Genomic DNA, 17,658 nt, shown 5'->3' on the forward strand with positions numbered 1-17,658 from the left:
ATATAAGGAATTCCACGCATGCGTCGAATCATTACGACGCATGCGGGGGATCCCTTCGGACGGATGGATCCGGTGAGTCTATACAGACCAGCGGATCCATCCGTTGGGATGGATTCCAGCAGATAGATTTGTTTAGCATGTCAGCAAATATTCGATCTGCTGGAATCCATCCCAGGGGAGAAATATCCGCGGAAACAGATTCGCTGGAGTGTACACACCATAGGATCTATCCGCTGAAACCCATTTGCTGGGATTTTTCAGCGGATGGATTCTATCGTGTGTATGGGGCCTAAGACTTTTTAAGCTGAAATGCAATAGCTTTTTGCTGTTAACTAGAACACTTGATTTTTAATAAATACACTTTGTGGATTATGTATCGACTCTAGCGTTGACATTTTTAAGTTTCCAGTGGATGGGGCTGACAGGAACCTAGGTGGGAGACCGACACCTGCTAGATAAAATAACAGCCAGGACATTTAGCTCATTTGTTTGGTGAGACCCCGTGGTCATTAGCAAGTAAATGGAGTTTAGTATAATCTGTCAATATATGTTAAACTGTGTGAGTGTTACAAGTCCTCAAAGACATCAGATTAACGTCATGCAAACCTGTCAAATATGGCATTATGTCTCTGGAGTGCCCATAACGTCTACCTTGATCACTATTGTTAACCAAAGATAGATTGCACCAACAGCATCTGCCAGCACCACTGATTGCTCATGTAAATGAGGCTTACAATTGTTCTTGGATTGATTGTGCTGTCAGAGAGGGTTTAGATCAGTGGTTGTCAACTGCTACCAATGTGCTGATGGTTACCACTAGGGATGAGCTTTGTATTCAAATCAAACTCATGTTTGACTCGAACATCGAATGTTCGATCGTTTTGGGCAGTTTGGGCCAAATTCGAGTGGCGTGTCACGGCCCATAATTCACTGCGGCATCGCAGTGCATTGCTGGCTGATGATTGGCCAAGCATGCACTATGACCCGCATGCTTGGCCAATCACAGCTTGCAAAAAACAGAGGGCCATAATTGGCCAAAACCAGGGTGGGTTTGGGCAATTATGGCTCAGGGGGTTTAGTACACGCTCCACACTATAAAAGGTCGTCTGCAGGTCGGCCTTGTGTAGTGTGTTGCGGTGGTTAAGTAAGAGAAGACAGAGAGAGAGAGAGACAGACAGTGTCATTTTTTGTAGGTAGATAGAGCAGGCAGGCTAGTCAGTTAAAGTTACAGTGTGTAGAGGATATATATGCATCCCAGATGTTGTATATATATTTATACACTGTATAGTTTAGCTAGATCAGCTCTTCCTAATTTACTGGCAGGCAGGTGATTGTGCTAGCTGGAGTATTCTCACGTGGTGTATTGCCTGTGTCCTCTGCAGTGTGCACCTAAAGCTACGTGGTGTGTGTACTACCTGTGTCCTCTGCAGTGTGCACCTAAAGCTACGTGGTGTGTGTACTGCCTGTGTCCTCTGCAGTGTGCACCTAAAGCTACATGGTGTGTGTACTACCTGTGTCCTCTGCAGTGTGCACCTAAAGCTACGTGGTGTGTGTACTGCCTGTGTCCTCTGCAGTGTGCACCTAAAGCTACGTGGTGTGTACTGCCTGTGTCCTCTGCAGTGTGCACCTAAAGCTATGTGATGTGTGTACTGCCATTGTCCTCTGCAGTGTGCACCTAAAGCTATGTGGTGTGTGTACTGCCTGTGTACTCTGCAGTGTGCACCTAAAGCTACGTGGTGTGTACTGTCTGTGTCCTCTGCAATGTGCACCTAAAGCTACATGGTGTGTACTGCCTGTGTACTCTGCAGTGTGCACCTAAAGCTACGTGGTGTGTGTACTGCCATTGTCCTCTGCAGTATGCACCTAAAGCTACGTGGTGTGTGTACTGCCAGTGTCCTCTGCAGTGTGCACCTAAAGCTACGTGGTGTGTACTGCCTGTGTCCTCTGCAGTGTGCACCTAAAGCTACGTGGTGTGTGTACTGCCATTGTCCTCTGCAGTATGCACCTAAAGCTACGTGGTGTGTGTACTGCCTGTGTCCTCTGCAGTGTGCACCTAAAGCTACATGGTGTGTACTGCCTGTGTCCTCTGCAGTGTGCACCTAAAGCTACGTGGTGTGTGTACTGCCATTGTCCTCTGCAGTATGCACCTAAAGCTACGTGGTGTGTGTACTGCCCGTGTCCTCTGCAGTGTGCACCTAAAGCTACATGGTGTGTACTGCCTGTGTCTTCTGCAGTATGCACCTAAAGCTACGTAGTGTGTACTGCCTGTGTCCTCTGCAGTGTGCACCTAAAGGTACGTGGTGTGTGTACTGCCTGTGTCTGTGCTATTTTTCTCAATGATTTTCATCAATATTGCAGAGACCAGACATTACATTAAAGCCGCAAGCAGTTTTAAATTACTTTTTTCTTATAGTTATCTCATTGTGTGCAGGGACAGTTCTAAACACGTGCCACTTCACAGGCATACTATAGACACTCAGCAGGTACGATATTTAAAGGAATCTTTCTTTTTTTTTCACTTTAAGCATCATTAAAATCACTTCTCCAGAAAAAACGACCATTTTTAAAACTTTTTTCCATTGATACATGTTCCCTGGGGCAAGACCCGGGTTCTCAAACCCGTTTTACGACAATAACTTGCATATTAGGCTTTAAAATGAGTACTTTTGAATTGAAACGCTTGAGTCCCATAGACGTCAATGGGGTTCTAAATGTTCGCGCGAACGGCCGGCCGTTCGAAGGTTCTGGTGCGAACCAAACGGGGGGTGTTCAGCTCATCCCTAGTTACGACCACCAAAGGGATGTTCTACAGGATTCATAGCCACACCATGGACATGTGGCCAGCAGTTTCTCTTAACCGTATAGTTGTGGTAGACATGAACTGCCTTCAGGATAGGCTTATCAATATTTCCACCACCAGCAAAGACTCCAACAATTGCTCTGTTGCAGAAGAGATACTTTTCTTGGAGCCAGAGGGCAGCTTTGCTCTGGTCTTCTTTGTTTCAGGATTGTGGGAGATAACTAGCATAGTTGCCAGATGCAGGAGCCAACTTGCCACGATCCCCTGGCTTCTTCTCTACACAACAAACAATAGTTCCTTCTGGCATGGTGCCAACGGGGAGGGCATTTCAAATGTTTAGCTGAGCTTTTTTGTCACGGAAGGCAACTTTAGCAAGTTGAGCACCACGGGCAGGATCGCGGATAATGCCTTTCACAATGCCCGTGATGTAGACATGCCTTTCTGCAAAGTCGACAGCCCTGAGCTTAGCAGGTCCTTTCCTGTGCTTTACATGGGCTCTGAAAAGAGACCCCACACCGTTTCTCTGTGCCCTGATTACATGTCCCATGGTGCACTAGACCTGGGCTGTCCGCGAAGAGCAAAGTGAAGTTTTAACTCATTTACTAAGCTCTTTTATACTCTCACCTTTTTACATTTCATTATATTTTATAAATGTTATTTATCCTCGTGCCGACATTTAATTGCTACAGGGCGGCTGTGCTGTGCAGGGGCACATGTATATATATACAGTATATATATATATATATATATGTGATCCTGCACTTCCAGGTGTCATGCACGCCACCGGCGGTTTGCTCCCACTGTAAATCTACAATCAACTTTTGCGCAAACCAATCAATATACGCTTATTGGATTTTTTTTTTTTTAACAAAAATATGTAGCAGAATACATATTTGCCTAAATTTATGAAGAATTCGATTTTATATATATATATATATATATATATATATATATATATATATATATATATATATATATATATATATATATGTATATGTTATAACACAAAGTAAAAAATGATTATTATTTTTTTCAAAAATTTACATTTTTTTTGGTTTATAGCGGAAAAAATAAAAACCATAGTGGGGATCAAATGCCACCAAAAGAAAGCTCTATTTGTGGGAAGAAATTACATAAAATGTAATTTGGGTACAGCGTCGCACAGCCACGCAATTGTCAGTAAAAGTAATGCAGTGCTGTATCGAAAAAAAAATGGCCTGGACACGAAGGAGGGTAAATCTTCTGGAGGGCAAGCTGAGTCCCTTTCTATAAATGGAATCTGTTAATTCCAAACTTGTTGCATGGGTTCTTGCACCTAATTGGAGTGCAAGTTCATTCACCGGTGTGCATGCTCCTGTGGGGTGAGAATTAAGACTGAAACAGCCTCCTATTACTACCCCCACCCAGATTTGTGTGAATGAGCCCTGAGGTAAAAAGCACTTAGGCTTGGCCGTACATGTACAATTTTCTTGTACAATTTTCCTTTAGATTTAAAAACCATATAATACTGTCACTAAATAAAATAGTTAGCTTACAGTCCTGTTTACACCTTGCTTTTCTTTGCTTTGGCTTTGCTTCAAAAATGATACCCCATGTAGCCAGGCCCGGATTTACTCCCTTTGCCGCCCCAAGGCCGGGTCCTTCAATGCCGTCCCCCGCGTGCGCAGTACAGGGGGGACATTATCCGGGGACTTTTTCGGCAACACACGAAGAAGGAGGGGGGGGGGTTTGCTGCCGAATATGACATTGAGAGGCGGGGGGGGGGATGGTGCTGCTGCCGAAAATTGAGAAGCAGGGGGGTGACATTGAGCATTGGTGGGTCTGACAAAATGACATTGAGAACCGGGGGGGAGGGGGGGATTTTGCTGCTGCTGAAAATTACATTGAGAGCCATCTCACCTCCTCTTCCCTCTGTTTTCTCTCCTCTCACCATCCGTGACATGACAGGGGGGAACTCCGGAAATGAAAGTGAAAGTGTCCTCTCCTCTCAGCCGCAGTGCCGCCCCGAGGCCTGGCCTTGTTGGCCTTGTCTGGAATCCGGCCCTGCATGTAGCTTTAGTGGTGCTTCAAAGCGTCTTCAAAGCCTCCATAGAATTCTATGGCAAAGCTCGCTTGAAGCCCTACCGAAGCCTCATCGAAGTACCAAGCAAAAGCAAGGTGTAAACAGGACTGTAATGCCGCGTACACATGGTCGGAATTTGCGACAAGAAAAGTTCAATGTGAGCTTTTGGTTGTAAATTCCGACCGTGTGTAGGCTCCATCTGACTTTTTCTGTCGAAATTTCCGACAGCAAAAATTTGAGAGCTGGTTCTCAATTTTTCCAACAAGAAATGCTCTTGTATGCAATTCCGACGCACAAAGAAACATGCATGCTCGGAAATCAAGTCGACGCATGCTCGGAAGCATTGAACTTCATTTTTCTTGGCTTGTGGTAGTGTTGTACGTCACCACGTTCTTGACGGTTAGAATTTTGTGTGTATGCAACACAAGTTTGAGCCAAAATTCCGTCTGAAAAAAATCCACAGTTTTTTTGTCGGAATTTCCGATTGCGTGTACACGGCATTAGCGAACCATTTTATTTAGTGACAGGGGCTTTGACTGGCATTCAAAGAGCTTTAACAAAGCCTGTCCAAAGCCATGTTTGGAAGCAAGTGTAAATTAACTGTTAATGTGTGGTGAAGCCCGAAGCAAGTGTAAATGAGCCCTTAGTTTGTTCATTCATGTTGTAGAGTTGTTATTGATAAATTATTCACTACGGGGCAGATCCTCAAAGAAATTACGTGGCGTATCTCTTGATACGCCGCGTAATTTCAAATTTTGCGCGTCGTATCTTTGTTTTGGTATCCACAAACCAAGATACGACGGCATCTGTGTTAGATCCGACAGGCGTACGTCTTCGTACGCCGCCGGATCTTAGCTGCAATTTTTCTGCGTCCGCTAGGTGGCGTTCCCGTCGTAATCCACGTCGAGTATGCAAATTAGCTATTTCCGACGATCCACGAACGTACGACCGGCCGTCGCATTTTTTTACGTCCTTTCTGTTCGGCTTTTTCCGGCGTATAGTTAAAGCTGCTATATGGTGGCGTACTCAATGTTAAGTATGGCCGTCGTTCCCGCGTCTAATTTTGAAAATGTTACGTCGTTTCCGTAAGTCGTCCGTGAATGGGGCTGGACGCCATTTACGTTGAAAACAATGACGTCCTTGCAACGTCATTTGGAGCAATGCACCCTGGGAGTTTTTACAGACGGCGCATGTGCAGTTCGTTAGGCGCGGGGACGTGCTTGATTTAAATGAAACACACCCCCTACCCGCCCAATTTGAATTCCGCGCCCTTACGCCGCGAGAGATACACTACGCCGCCGTAACTTATGGCGCAAATTCGTTGAGGATTCAAACCAAAGCCAAGTAAGTTACAGCGGCGTAGCGTATCTTACATCTGCGCCGGGCGCAGTGTATGTATGTGGATCTGCCCCTACATGTTTATTACAACACCGCCACATTTTTATATTTTATAACATGTTCTAAATAATATTATGTTTTAATTTTATAGCATTTTATAAAGTGTGCCTATGACTGTGGAACAGCACTGTGTTGTATATAGTATAAGCTTATTGCGCTCCTTTCTTCCTAGGAGTGGAGTTGATGTCACACCTCAGTCACACACATTCCTGCTCAGTGACTGACTCACTACAACTCCCAGACTCCCCCGCGCTCAGCCTCCAGGGAGTGTCTGCGCAGGCGCAGTGTGTGTGAGCGGTGTGAGTTGTTGGTGGGTGCTGGCGGCTTCCTGGCAGCGGAGCCGGGACACGGGGCGGACAGGTAGGAGCACACGGTGTATGTCAGGGTTGTGTGTACCGGGAGGGTGGAGGAAGGGAAGAGCGGGGGGGTCAGTGAGTTTCCTGGGGGGGAGAAGTTCTCCGGTCCAGGAAGTGTGCGGACAGCCCGGACTGGGATAATAAGGGGTCACCTCCCGTACTGGGAAGTCACCTGTACACTCAGTCTGGCTCCTGTAGAACTACACGACTCAACATGTCTGCTTGCTGGGAGTTGTAGTTTCTCCAGGATCCCTATAGCTGTAGGTCCGGTCTGTATACAGCTGGACGTAGACTTTACAATCTGATTGGACGATCTCCTAGCTATGTAGTTCAGGGATCTGTCTGGGGAATCAGATCTGTGCATTGTATGGACTGGTGGAGATTGTATGGACTGGTGGAGATTGTACACACCGATCAGCCATTACATTATGACCACACAGTGACATGACATGGATTATCTGGTGACATCTGAATGTGGGTGATATCATGTATTAGAATGCAAGTGATCATGTTGTCCCTGAAGTTGATGTGTTGAAAGCAGAAAAGATTTGAGTGACTTTGAAATGGTTCACATTCAGGGGCGGACTGACAACTCATGGGGCCCCTGGGCAATAGAAGATTATGGGGCCCCTCTGGCTTACAGATGGCCACCACGCCAGGAGGCAGTGCAGAGGCGGGCAGCTAAAATCTTGGGATATTTACATTAAAAGCATGTCGGTTTCGGACATATCAGGGACAGATCTAAAAAAAACAGATTTTTACATACTGTCCCTGGTTTTACTGAGCCTGGCAACCCTGATGGGGGCCCCCTAGTTGCATGGAGCCCTCGGGCAGTGCCCGAGTTACTCAATGGTCAGTCCGCCCCTGTTCACATTGTAATGGTTTAGATGTCGGGGTCAGAGCAACTCTGACACTGCAGCTCTTGTGGGAGGTTCCCGGTCTGTAATGGTCAGGATCTGCCAACAGGGGTCCAAGGAATGGGAACCAGTGACAGGGTGGTGGGCGGCCAAGGTTTATTGTATGTGGGGGGGTGATGGGCGGCCAAGGTTTATTGTATGTGGGGGGGTGATGGGCGGCCAAGGTTTATTGTATGTGGGGGGGTGATGGGCGGCCAAGGTTTATTGTATGTGGGGGGGTGAAGGGCGGCCAAGGTTTATTGTATGTGGGGGGGTGATGGGCGGCCAAGGTTTATTGTATGTGGGGGGGTGATGGGCGGCCAAGGTTTATTGTATGTGGGGGGGTGATGGGCGGCCAAGGTTTATTGTATGTGGGGGGGTGATGGGCGGCCAAGGTTTATTGTATGTGGGGGGTGAAGGGTGGCCAAGGTTTATTGTATGTGGAGGGTGGCCAAGGTATGTGGGGGGGTGATGGGCGGCCAAGGTTTATTGTATGTGGGGGGTGAAGGGCGGTCCAGGAGAACTGGAGCTCAAATTGCTGAAAAGGTGTCAGAATAAACGGCACATCGCAGTTTGTCTTGCATGGGGCTGTGCAGCTACTAGGGATGAGCTGCGGCGGGTTCGCACACTCCATGTGCAGCGCCCGCCAGGAAGTCGGCACTGTGCTAATCACAGGCAGGGAGACATTGTCCCGGTGCGTGGCTGCAGAGATCGGGAAATGTTTCCCTGCCTGTGATCAGCACAGAGCAGTGCCGACTTCCTAAGGGGGCTCTGCACGTGGAGTGTGCCAACACGCCGGAGCTCATCCCTAGTAAGGATGAGCTCCGGCGTGTTCGCATAGAACACCTGCAGAGCCCGCCAGGAAGTGTGCACGGCGCTGCGCTAATAACAGCCAGGGAGACATTTCACGATCCCTGCAGCCGAGCATCGGGACAATGTCTCCCTGGCTGTGATTAGCACAGCGCCGTGCTCACTTCCTGGCGGGCTCTGCACGTGTTCTATGCGAACACGCTGGAGCTCATCCTTACTGCCTACAATAGGAACATGAGCATCAGAACTGGACCACGGGGCAATGGGAGAAGGTGGCCTGGTCTGAGAAACACAAGTTTGAGGTGTTGACTTGGCCTCCAAATCCAATTGAGCATCTGTGGGATGTGCTGGGAAACAGGTCTGATCCATTGAGACCCTACAGCAATGTTTCTCAATTCCTCCAGTACCCCCAACAGGTCATGTTTTCAGGCTTTCCATTACTTTTGCATAGGTGATTTGATAAGTTTCACTACCTTTAGTAATTATCACAGCCATTTAATCTGAGGGAAATCCTGAAAACAGGACCTGTTGGGGGTACTTGAGGACCGGAGTTTGCTCTACAGCAGTGGTCATCAACCCTGTCCTGCAGGGCCCACTAACAGGCCAGGTTTTATGTATTACCTTGGGGAGAGGCAGTCTAGAATACTGCAGTCACTGAGGAGCAAATAATATCAGCTGTGATGTATTTCAGTTATCTTGCAAACCTGGCCTGTTAGTGGGTCCTGCAGGACAGGGTTGATGACCACTGTTCTACAGGATTTCTGATAGCTTGGTGCCAGATACCACAGTGTATGTTTAGTGGCATCTATGCCTCAGTGGGGTATGGTGGGTGGTTATAATGTTGTGGCTGATCAGTTTAGAGATTGTATGGCCAGCTTCACCACTTCAGTACCGGGCATTTTCACCCCCTTCCTGCCCAGACCAATTTTTAGTTTTCAGCGCTGTCGCACTTTGAATGACAATTGCGCGGTCGTGCGACGTGGCTTCCAAATAACATTTACGTATTTTTTTCCCCCACAAATAGGGCTTTCTTTTGGTGGTATTTGATTACCTCTGTGGTTTTTATTTTTTGCGCTATAAACAAAAGAAGAAAAACAACAAAATATTTTTTACTTCTTGATTTAATAAATATCTAAAAAAAAAAAAATGTTAAACTATCTTTTTCCTCAGTTTAGGCCAATACGTATTCTTCTACATATTTTTGGTAAAAAAAAAAACGCAATAAGCATTTATTGATTGGTTTGCGCAAAAGTTATAGCGTCTACAAAATAGGGGATAGTTTTATGGCATTTTTATTTATTTATTTTTTACTAGTAATTGCGGCGATCTGCGATTCTTTTATTGTGAACGTAACATTGCGCCAGACACATCGGACACTTTTGACACGTTTTTGGGACCAGTCATATTTATACAGCGATTAGTGCTATAAAACTGCACTGATTACTGTGTAAATGTGACTGGCAGGGAAGGGGTTAAATATGTTCCCTAGGGAGTGATTCTCACTGTAGGGGGAGGGGGGACTCATGAGGGGAGGGGACTGACCGATCTGTGCTCCTCTGTACTGGGAACACACATCGGTCTCCTCACCTCTGACAGGAAGTGGATCTGTGTGTTTACACACACAGTTCCATGGTCCTGCTGTAATCACGGGTGCCCGACGGACATTGCGGCCACCGGGCACGCGCACCGGGTTCCGAGCCTAGACGGCTGGGAAGCCCCGGAACGTCATAAGACGTCCACCCAGGATAGGAGATCCCTCCTGTGGACGTCATTTGATAACGGGCGGGTAATGAAGTGGTTAGAGTGCCATCCAAAAGTGGAAGCTCCACTTATCCGCCCCCCCAGTGCCACATTTGGAACCCTTAGGGGGGACCCTACCAGGTACCCGTCCCCACTTTCGAGAGATCTCTCCACGATCACTCAGAAGTTCGGCCCCTCTCCTTCCCCCATTCAGAAAGTGCACTTCACACGTGCCCAGTAGGGAACCGGCTGTGAAGCCAAAAGATTTCCCTTAAGAATGGGGGGGGGGGGGGGCAGCACCCAAGAGCCGATGGAAACATCGCTGGACAGGTAATTGTGCTAACATTAAAAGTCGGCAGCCATGGTATGTGTAGCTGCTAGCTTAATTTTTTTGTGGAGGAGGACACCACTTTAAGATTTGGGCTTGAGAAAACCCTAAAGCCTGGACCCAACATGCAGCCACAGGTGGCTGACCACCATATAGATAGAGCCCGGCATCCCGCTGCCACTCTGCTGTGCTCAGCATCCTGGCACTGAAAGCCTGTACTGTGGGAGGAGTTATCTCCATCTACAGAATGACTAAAGTCCTGACTAAGGATGAGCTCCGGTGTGTTCGCAAACCCCACGTGCAGAACCCGCCAGGAAGTCTGCACTGCGCTAATCACAGGCAGTGAGACATTTCCCGATGTGTGGCTGCAGAGATCGGGACAATTTCTCACTACCTGTGATTAGCACAGTGCAGACTTCCTGGCGGGCTCTGCACATGGGGTTTGCGAACACGCCGGAGCTCATCCTTAGTCCTGACCTAGGGAGAGCGGTGTAGGAGCATGTGATAGGTAAGTGATCACTACCATGACCACCACTGCAGTGGGGGATGGTGAGGGAGGTTACATTTAACTGCCATGACCACCAATGATTGGGAGGGGGGGGGATATTTTTGCAGTCACTTACACCAATGTTGGGGGTATAGCCTGTAGGGTATGTGTGCATGTGCGTGTGTATGTGTGTGTATGTATATATATATATATATATATATATATATATATATATATATATATATATATATATATTCTCATACATATACACTGTAGAAGATCTAGTAGTCTATAGGAGATATTCTGAATAGGATGTAGCCTGTAGTGTGTGTATATGTATGTATGTGTATATATATATATTATATACGCTGTAGAAGATCTAGTAGTCTAGGCTGTGGGCTATAGAAGCCGTGTTTGCATAGTAAGGAGCAGACATTTAAACATCAGTGTGGATTGAATAGCGCCTCTTATTGGGTGTGTGGACTCTGTATATGATTCATCACTCTCTGTGTATCCGCTCTCTGCAGTACGAGGGACACATGTGTCTGCATTATGTAATACACTCTTCTCCACACTACAGCACATGAAATTGTTACTTTGTTTCTTCAATTGGTAACTTTGTGGTGTTCCTTTTTTTTCTCATTTGTAGATGTGATGTTTATCTGTTTGTGTGTGTGTGTGTGTGTGTGTGTGTGTTTTTTTTTTTTTTTTTTAAACTGCTCCATAACATTTGATTTCAAGGTTTTTTTGTAAACCTCCGTAGATCAGAAAAACAAGGCACATATTATTTACTATATTATACAGTATGTACTAACACAAATATCAATTTATAATACACTAATATAAAAAAATATCATTATACAGAGGAAAATATAAACAAAATTGGGATTGGGCAGGGATAAGAGGGCACCAGCTTGTGGTATACTGTAGGTGTTAAGATGGTGTACGCAGTCAACCTTAAAGGGGTTGTAAAGAATTTTATTTATTTATTTTCATAATAAGCATCCTTTACCTGGAGACATTCCTCTTTTCACTTTCTCATTGTTCGTTTTTGCTCAGAAGTTGCTCTATTTCTTCTCTGTTCTGTTCACTTCCTGCTTGTCTGATTGTTACTGACCACCGTGACGGGAGGGTTTACTGCGGGGGTCAGTGACGTGCTCACCCCCTCCTGGGAACTACATCTGTGCGGCAGGACGCTCTCTACGTGTTAGAGACTTCAAGGAGGTGTGAATTACTGGGTGTGCCACAATTCATACTGGGAAATGTAGTTCTTACGTGAACGAGCGATGCAAACCTGGAAGTGAATGAGAGAACAGAAACTAGAACGCCGGTGGAGATATAGATGAAGGAATTTAATAGGTATTTACTCGTTTTTTAACAGAATCATTACACTATTCTCTCTGTCTACCGTGCAGACATTAATTTTAGGCACATTTTTTTTTTCCTTTAAGCACTATATTTCCAAGTTGGATCAAGGACCCTTGAATAACTAGGGATGTGATTCCCCCGTTGGGGTGTTTGCTGTTAAGAGGATATCTTTTTAATAATGTTTTGTTGCAATATGATAGTTATTTTAATGGTACCACAATATGCAGATTTAAAATGTCCAAAAGTGGAACTTCCGTTTATTCGTGTCGTCCCCACCCCTCCAGTACCATATTTGCCACCTTTCAGGGGGGCGGGACCTGTTTGACAGGTCCTGGTTCCCACTTTTGGAGACAGTGCCGCGGCAAAGCTCGGCCCCCTCTTCCTTCCTCCGCCGCCGGGCCAGTTAGAAAGCGCAGCGTGCTTTGCGCATTGCACAGTAGGGAACTGGCTGTGAAGCCGAAAGGCTTTACTGTCGGGTTCCCTTTACAGACAATGACAGCTGCCCCCTACAGCCGATCCGAAGATCGACTGGAGTGCCGACATCGTGGGTTTCCTGGACAGGTAAGTGTCCTAATATCACAATATGTATAAAAAGGGGAAAGGACGGGAGAGGGGGTTGGTGCAAAATATCCACTGATGTGTGTAGGGAATTGTATGTATTCCCTAAACTGATCTAGTACCCAAATGGGTCGTGTTGCTGTAATCAATAACTATTATCACAAAAAATAGGATGAAAAGAGGTGGGGGGAATAAGAAGAAAGAAATTGGGGAATTGGAGAAAAGAGAGGAAGTCAGCCAACTTGGGCTTAAAGGGATTACTATGAGCAACACTGTAGTGATCAATATGTGAAGGCAAGGATACGTTTAAGTAAATTTATTAGTATCAAAAATATAAAAATAGGCATTAGATAATACAAGTTACATGAAAGGTAAGGCGGTGGCCAAAAAAATATATAACGTGGCTACCTTAAAGTATACAATTATACGCAAAAAATTGTGGACAGGACATGGACAAACATTTAACAATGAACGTGATCCGGACACGTTGTGTTCAGAGCGATCATGTGTTGACACTCATGAAGGAAAATTAATGAAATTTAAATGCAGTAATCTAATTATAGAATGAGGGGGGACGGTATAGTGCCCACTCTGCATATATCAATAGGGTGTCAATATATAATGATGGGGCTGAACACTAGCTTGATGGAGGACAGGAGGTTGGAGGGATGGATAAGTAGGGATGGGTATATGTGGACCATGCATGAATTGTTGGTCGACTTAAAGCGGGGGTTCACCCTGTTAAAAAAAAAAAAAAATGTTTTTTTTTATTAGACCATTACTTTCGGCATCGTAGCGCGAGCTACGGTATGCCGGTCCTAAATTTTTAATCCCCGTACTCACTGTGCTATCGTTGATTGAAGAATCCGGGGAATGGGCGTTCCTATGGTGAGAGAAGGTGATTGACGGCCGGCCCTGGCACGTCACGCTTCTCCGGAAATAGCCGAAATAGGCTTGGCTATTCACGGCGCCTGCGCATAGCCTGTGCGCAGGCGCTGTGAATAGCCGAGACCTACTCCGGCTGTCTTCGGGGAGCCGGCCGTCAATCATCCTCCCTCTCCATAGGCACGCCCATTCCCCGCGGGAGTCGGATTCTTCAATCAACAATAGCACAGTGAGTACGGGGATTAAAAATTTAAGACCGGCATACCGTAGCTCGCGCTACGATGCCGAAAGTAATGGAATAATGAGGTGAAGGAGGGTGAACTACCGCTTTAAGCGCTTGATGGTTGTTAGTCCCCAAAAATTTCAATATTCAGAAGTTTTAAGATAATTGAAATAAATTAGATTATAATGGTTAGTACAAATAGAACAACTTGATATTGATCACGTGACAATATGACATTTAGGAGAGCACTAGTAACTTGCTTAGTGTTGGTTAGTATGTATGAGTATACCAGTCGTGAGTACTGAAAGGTAGGTGTTTACTAGGCAGTAGTAATCAAGTGCACCATCAGAGGTACCGGGAGCAATCATGTACAGGGGAATGTCCAGCCAGCATTGGTTCTATAGACCGAGCACCAGTCCCAAAGTAGCAGCTGGTTGGAGTAATGTTAACCACTTCCCGACCCCCGCATGTACATATACGTCCACAATATGGCACGTACAGGCACATGGGCGTACACGTACGTCCTCGCCTATTAGCGGGTGGGGGGTCCGATCGGGACCCCCCCCGCTACATGCGGAGGTCGGGTCCGCTCGGGGAGCGATCCGGGACCACGGCGCGGCTATTTGTTTATAGCCGCTCCGTCGCGATCGCTCCCCGGAGCTGAAGAACGAGGAGAGCCGTGTGTAAACACGGCTTCCCCGTCCTTCACTATGGCGGCGCATCGATCGCGTCATTCCCTTTATAGGGAAGACACGATCGATGACGTCATTCCTACAGCCACACCCCCAAACAGTTGTAAACACATACTAGGTGCACCCTAACTCCTACAGCGCCACCTGTGGTTAACTCCCAAACTGCAACTGTCATTTTCACAATAAAGAATGCAATTTAAATGCATTTTTTGCTGTGAAAATGACAATGGTCCCAAAAATGTGTCAAAATTGTCCGAAGTGTCCGCCATAATGTCGCAGTCACGAAAAAAATTGCTGATCGCCGCCATTAGTAGTAAAAAAAAAAAAAAAATGCAATAAAACTATCCCCTATTTTGTAAACACTATAAATTTTGCGCAAACCAATCGATAAACGCTTATTGCGATTTTTTTTACTAAAAATAGGTAGAAGAATACGTATCGGCCTAAACTGAGGAAAAACAATGTTTTTATATATGTTTTTGGGGGATATTTATTACAGCAAAAAGTAAAAAATATTGCTTTTTTTTTCAAAATTGTCGCTCTATTTTTGTTTATAGCGCAAAAACTAAAAACCGCAGATGTGATCAAATACCACCAAAAGAAAGCTCTATTTGTGGGGAAAAAAGGACGCCAATTTTGTTTGGGAGCCACGTCGCACGACCGCGCAATTGTCTGTTAAAGCGACGCAGTCCCGAACTGTAAAAACACCTTGGGTCTTTAGGCTGCATATTGGTCCTGGGCTTAAGTGGTTAAATAACAAACCATCCCAAGGGTGGGAGGCCAATACTTTACCAAACCGCTACGTGTAGAGTATGAAGGGCAGGTCCGTCCATGTGGTGCAGCTTTTGTGTGGGCTGCTCTGATGCTGAGCTTCTTGCTGGCTAGTTGGTTTGGTTTGCGGGAATCCTGTTTAGATTGACACGTGACTATCACACCATGCTTAGTCCTATGGGGTGCGTTCGTCCCTTAATTCACTAGGCATTGAGGGTGGCACGGTCCGCTTGATGTTACCTCTGTGCTGTGAAACGGCTCCCGGTCTCAGTCGCCGCCTGTATATCGGCCAGTTCGATCCATCCGTGGCGGACGCCTGCAGGCTTCCGTCCTCCGTCCAACAGTGCAAGCTTCCGGGGTCACGTGATCACGTTGCTAGGTGACGTCAACGCGTTTCGCCAGGCGCATTGGCGTAGCTTCGTCTTTCTTCTTATTCCCCCCCCACCTCTTTTCATCCTATTTTTTGTGATCCTAATATCACAAGTCAGCAGCTGTAGTATTTGTCGCTGATAAATTTTACTTTTCGGTGGGGTGGTCGGACCCCCGTTTTAAAGGGTTTGTTAACCCATCTATATAAAACTATGCCAGCCCCTCTATTAGAGGCTGCCATAGCACACTATGTCAGTAGTTTTAAAAAAACGAGCAGTCTAAATACCTAATTTGAGCTGTCTTTAGGGCTGTCACATCACTCGTGGCCGCTGTACAGCACCGATGCATTACTTCTGCAGAAGGGGCCGTGATTTCACTCTGACGGAGATCATGTGGCCGCTCGTCTCCTCCACAGAAGCCCTGTCTTGTAGCTGTAAAGCGGCCGTGAGTCACGTGACCGGCCTGAAGACAGCTCAAATTAGGTATTTAGAACACTCGCTTTTGAAAACCACTGACATAATGTGCTATTCCAGCCTCTAATAGACAAAATGGCAGTGAAAATTTTTGGATTTTATTTTACAAGAATAGTGGTGTGGTGGGGGGGAGGGCAGAGACAGACACAGAGGGGGATGACAGTCAGGAAGGACGGGTGAGGGGTGAGAGAATAGAGCAGAGGGGACAGATGGGTATGATGCAATCGGATCACAGTGATCAGGGCGGAGCAGCCATGATTTTCGTGGTCTGTTTAGAGAGGGCATACAGGAAGTGGCAAGTTCCGTTTTTTTTTTTAGAGGGGGCAGATTACATAGCACAAGCCCTGTGCTGTGTAATCTGCTTTAAGGGACCAGGATCTTTTTTTTTTTTTTTGGGTTAACAAATACTTTAAGTCCATATTTATTACAAGAATTTAAAGTGCCAACAAATGACACAGCACTTTATAAACTGTTCATTCATATGATTTCCTGTCCTTAGGGTGCTTACATTCTCAAGGTCTTCATCTGCATACATTAGGACAGGAACCAATTAACCTTCCCGGATGTCTTTGTTGCGTGAATGGAAGTACCCGGAGGAAATCCACACACATGGAGAACATGCAAACTCCATGCAGATAATGTCCTGGCTGGAATTTGAATTTGAACTATGGTCCCCAGTTGCTCACTAAACTAATGTGCATGAAACGTGCCGCTGTGAGAAGCTTAACTTTGCAACAGAGAACTAGAAATGCACATCTGTGTGTTCCTAGTTCTCAGGCACAATGTCGTAATGTTGTCAGTCTGCATCTAAGCTGTAGAAAACTTGTTCTTAGTACCGCAATTTTCCACAGAAACCTGGGGGCTGTACACAGTCATTAATGTCCCTGCCATAATCGTAGACACATGCCAGCTTGGACAGAATCCCAGCACATTTCACATTATGGCAGGGAACTAGAACACCTGGAGAAAGCCCATACAGACAAGGTGATATCATAACCTCCATGCAGATCATACCATGGCTGGAATCCAACACTGATCTGCAGCATGGTAAAGAAGACTTGCGTATACACCCATGTGAGGGCTGTGTTTTGCCTGCACAGGTGTTCCATTCATCCGTGTGCAGGCAGTCCCATTAATGTCAATTGGAAAGCAGAGACTGCATGGACACGGCTGCTTCTTCCAATCAGACATCCATGTGGGTGCTTGTCCCCGAATTCTGGCGTTGGGGGGATATGTACCCTCACAGATTTCAAATTGGCAGTAGCGGCTGTGTCTGTGCAGTCAACCGTGTCTTAATTGACATGAATGGGGCTACTGCCTGCACACAGATGCCAAGGAACATCTGTGCATTCCATGCAGGCAAAACATGGCCCCCACATGGGTGGTACCAAACCCATAGTACCGCTTGAGTCAATGAATTTTTTCTATTTTATAATGGATAG

At 46.1% G+C, this 17,658-nt stretch overlaps 1 protein-coding gene and 1 pseudogene across 1 annotated transcript in view; one reads left to right on the top strand and one right to left on the bottom strand.

Annotated features, from left to right (window-relative positions):
- Positions 1 to 785: 785 nt before the first annotated feature.
- LOC120930347 lies at positions 786 to 3,347 on the bottom strand (annotated as a pseudogene).
- A 3,170-nt stretch (positions 3,348 to 6,517) lies between these two features.
- LOC120931347 (tropomodulin-3-like) overlaps positions 6,518 to 17,658 on the top strand; it is a 96,533-nt gene continuing 85,392 nt past the window's right edge. The window contains exon 1 of the mRNA XM_040342685.1: positions 6,518 to 6,620. The gene's annotated coding sequence lies outside the window, so the exon portion shown is untranslated. The remainder of the gene's footprint in view (positions 6,621 to 17,658) is intronic.

Source organism: Rana temporaria, chromosome 3 (assembly GCF_905171775.1).
Source record: "Rana temporaria chromosome 3, aRanTem1.1, whole genome shotgun sequence".
Lineage (NCBI taxonomy): Eukaryota > Metazoa > Chordata > Amphibia > Anura > Ranidae > Rana > Rana temporaria.